Source organism: Falco rusticolus, chromosome Z, assembly GCF_015220075.1.
Source record: "Falco rusticolus isolate bFalRus1 chromosome Z, bFalRus1.pri, whole genome shotgun sequence".
NCBI lineage: Eukaryota > Metazoa > Chordata > Aves > Falconiformes > Falconidae > Falco > Falco rusticolus.
In genome coordinates, this window is record NC_051210.1 from 40491793 (window position 1) to 40496509 (window position 4717).

Consider the following 4717-nt stretch of genomic DNA (forward strand, 5'->3'; position numbering starts at 1 on the left):
TTTATGGCCCTGGCTCACAAGCTCTTTGCTTCAGTCCAAGTCTGCAAAGCTTTGACATTTCTCACTGCCCACCTACCTTCGCCACACTCAACCCAAGGGGCACATTGATGTTGCTGTTGGGTAGGCTGCCACTGAACGTTCGCCCAAGCCATGGTCTGGGAGCCCCTGTCTATGGGAGTAAACCTACCTCCCTGAGCGTTTTGCATCCATCAGTGCAGATAGCCTGTCTGAGCTGGGTTCTTGTAAAAATGGAAGAAAAGAGTGTGGGGGAACGTAGAGGCCATGGTGTGAAGGTATGCTCTGTGAGAGCTCACACACAAAATACCTGGGGGCCTTTGTTCTGCTGCAGGTTGTGTCTGGGCCATTTGGAGGTGTATTGGCAAACCTTGGGTGGGTGTATGTATGCATCTGTTCTCCAGAGTGACAGGGGACAAGGCATTTTGGGCAGGGACTGAATGGCCTGGTTTCTGCTGAAAATGCTGTTTCTGGTAAGGCTTTGTTAGTGAAGAAAGCACTTTCAGGGACCTGAGCCCTTAAAGGATTTGGACAGTCCTGGAAATCTCCACTGAGCTCTCCTGCTTGTGGGCTTGCTTTTCACACTGTGAGGGTTTCAGCCTTGCCCTGCAGGGACCTGGCTCCTCTGTACGCCAAACTGTGCTCTGGGAAACAAGCAGACCATGGCTTAAGTATTTTGCCTGATACGCGCCTGCAGAATCAGGCAGCTCATGATCAGTGACCATGAGGTATGCTTGCTAATTTCTGATTAACTCCGCTCTGGGAGAAGGCTCAGACCCACATCTCCCAGCGAGGTGCCCTTGTTGCCTGTCTGGGGATTAGACTGGAAGGAGAGGGGCTACTTCCCTGGCCATGGCTCTGTGCCATGATGTGGAGAGGAATTCATGTGACTGGACAGCCAGTGGGACAGCCATGTGCTGGGGAACTCCTGTGGCCCAGGCTTTTCTTCACAGGCTGCTCTTTCTTGTGCTAGAATCAATGCTGCTTCCTCTGCTTCTTCACATGGGCAGCTGACCACTGGGATATGGCTGTGCTCTTGCTTTTGTAACAGAGAAAAATATGCAATCCTTGCACCTGTTTTTCCATTCATTGTGATTTGGAAAGAAACAGCAAGTCTCTCTCAATTTTGATGAGGAGTGACTGGAGGTTCCTACCTTGCACACTGAAACACTTCCCAAAGGCATTGCATATTCCTGTCCTGAGCATTTCCTTACTTGCTGGCTCTGGCACATACCCCACAGCCCTTTAAAGGGCTCCAAGCTCACTGAATCATCTAGAGCAGACAGCACGCTAAGAAGGACTCTAAACCTCTTTGAGGTTCTGAATGCTGCTTCTAGAGGAAAGAGCATAACTGTTGTCATGTACAACTTTTTTTAGATCCTTAAGCTTTTAATTCAACCTGTGCCCAGAGCCATAGCTGGACACAATTTTTTGTTTCCTACACTGAGTAGAAGGTAGAAGCCCTTACAGCTTTTTTCTGGCTTTCCATGTATCAGTTTGAACTACAGTGCCTCACTAGTCTGTTGGCACAACTTGACCATCAGTATCCACAGCAACGATTTTTGTCTAGTTACAGTAATTCCTTGGCTGTATTGTGCCCTCCACCTCTTCAGGAATCCCTGGGCTGCATAGATCTATTTTTAAGACACTATATTGGCAGCAGATAAAGGTTATAGAATGAAAGGCAATACTGTCCATGTTTGCTAGGTCATTTCCAGTGTTTTGGTTTTGCCTGGAGGCTGACATTTTATAGTCAGCATTTTTCACATTGTGAGCTGGGGTTTTTTTTCTATATCTTTAATGCTTAAGCCTACGTTTGAGCAGCATCCCTATGTAGCCACCACTGGCGTGAACTATTCAGCAATCTCCCTCCACAGCCCCATTTCCAGAGCTCACCCTGTGCATCAACATGGGGTGGGAGAGTTGGTTTGTCACAACATCCACCTTCAGCCCCCATTGCAGTATTACCCACTGCCTTCCTCAGAGGCTGAACTGTGGCATTTGGTGAAAGGTCGCTGGCTCCAATTTCAGCCGGCACCATCCAAGTGACTAACATTTCAAATCAGTTAGAAAAGGTGTCACCTTTAAGGCACAGGACTAGCCTATATGCCAGTGGAAGCATGAATCACCTCTGAGAGCTCTTCTATAATCTCTATATTAGAGGGCAAATCTCCCGTGGAATTGTCAAATTGAAGTTTTCATTTTTTACCTTTTCTATGCTGTTCTAACCCATCTGTACTAAGCAGTTCTCAGGCTTATAAAGAATCATCACACATTTTTGAAACAATCTGATTCCCATCACCACCACCCTTAAATGGTAGTTATTTATATAGCTTAATCATTTGGTTTAATCATTCAGGTTTTTATCATTCATTGGGATCACAGCATTTATCAAAATAGGGTAAAGTTTCCATGCAACCCATTCTTGTGCCTTTATCCCAGTTTTATTCTTTTATTTCTCTTCTTGCTCCCCTGTTGGCTGCAATATTTCTGGAAAGCTTAGTTGTAGAGTCCATGTTCTTTACATATTAGTGTAAGTTAAGTTCTTATTGAAGGAGCGTTACTTGAGCAGCAGCTCAAAGCATTGTACTTTCTACATACTAAAAAGTATTTGGTACCTATAAAAAGCATTTTGGGATTTTTCAGGTAAAAAAGAAAAAATGAAAGAGGCAAATAATGGATTTATCAGCTTTGAGAATACCCTTTGAACCACTAACTCCAAAACAAACGTTCTGTTAGAAGATGATCTGAACTTTGTCTTTTTGACCAGTGTAAAAGATCACTTAGAATCAACAGCAAAGAAGATCTGCATGTGATGTTTTGACAAATGTTAGAAGCTGTAGGCCAACTCCCCACCCCATTTCTTATTTGCTAATTTGATTGTGTATCCTGATGGTATTCGAGCGACACAGCAGAGAGATTTTGCATTAAAAACATTATAGTACTGGTCAGGGTGACAACTGCCATGATGATTAAATCATGCACAGAATGTAATGGCTGTACTTTAAGCCAGCAGATCTGTTTGCATGTATAACATGAAACCTGTCCCCTTCTTTTATTAATAGCACTGTGTGCTACCCCAGAGCTCCCTAAATATGTTATATTTTGGTTTTGTACAATGTCTGTTCAAAGAAAGAAAGTCTTCTAAACTGGCAAAAGTGCTCTGAAATATTTCCCCCCTGATGTGAATGGTATTGTATACTTTTAACCAGATCACAGTGGCAGAAAAAAGAAATCGTCAATATCACTTTCTTCTTCCACCATTGCCTTAAACGATGTAGTGCAAAATCTGCCTGTTGCTCCACGTGGGGAGCTCTGCTCACCAGTCCTTCTTCCTCCTTAGAATAAGACTTGAAAAACATCCCCAAACCTAAGCACATGGGATGCAAGCAGCACTGAACTCTGTCTTTCTACTTGCTGCTAGTGTTCAGGGCTGCCAGTCCTTAAGACCTTTGCTTGAGGCTGGTTTCAAAGTAGAAAACTGAAGCATTCAAATCCCTGTACAGCTCTCCAGGTAATGTATGGTTCATGGGTAAAGAGACACTTTCAGGAAAATCCAAATAAATGCTAAAGATTAAAAAAGGAATGGAAAAAATCAAAACTCTTTGTCTACTGCTGCAGTAGGCAAAAAATTATTTAAAAAAAATAAAGCTAGGTATATGTTTTGTTACTGAATTTTGTTTCTGTCTTCCTTGCATGATTTTAGTGCAGTAATTTGGTTAAGCAAATTATAACAGTGAAAGTCAATCAAACTTTTCTTCTTTAACCCCAGATTTTCTTGTTTTGCTTGTGGGCTTTCCAGATCTTGTGCTGAAAAATAAGAGATTGCTGCTAATAAGTAAAATGAAGAGTACAAGATACAATTTTTCTTACTGCTTTATCTGAGTGGGAAGATAGTGCTGCAATTCAAGTTTGTAATTCCAATATTCCAGACAGTATGTACCTAGTTCACTGACAATTCTGTTTACCTTCACATTATCATCAATGTGATCCAAGCATATTGCTTATAAGGAGTTACTGACAGTATAATTGCAAACTTGGACATACCTGTATTTATATGGTGCACTACAATACCAATGCCGAAGTAAAATTTCATTTTGTGAGTTATGACACAGGTATGCTTAAATCAGATAAGCTTCATTTGTAAATTATTGAAGATACAATTACTTTGTAACCAGTTAAGCCACAGATCACCAGTACTTCACATTCATGCAAGCCGTATAATATTACAAGTAGCCCAGACTAGGAATGAAGTAATTAAAATGGAATTGCAGTAGACCAACTAGCAACATAAAACATCTTTAAGAAACGCATGCATAGATGCACGCTGCATCTCTTGTTGATTCCCCTGGGATGTCATACACCTTAAAAGCCCGCTTCTGTGGAGAAGGCTGAAAGGGTGAGCAAGCAGGCATTAGGGTGATTTGGGAAGGGAACGTCACCATCCAGATTCACAGTGCACTGGGTGCCCTGCCGTGGGGCACTATGGCACACGTGGTTACTGGTGCCCTATGCCTACATTTCTGGTGACTTGCAAATTTTGCAGCTTGCCTTGTCTATGCTGATGGTATTCTAAGCAGCTACAGGAAAGCAGTTTCCAGCTAAGCAGACAGCGAGAGTTTTACCTTATAAGCAGTCTAATGCACAATTAGAATATGTTACTAGGTCTAATTTCATGTCACTAATTTCAGTGTGTGGGGAG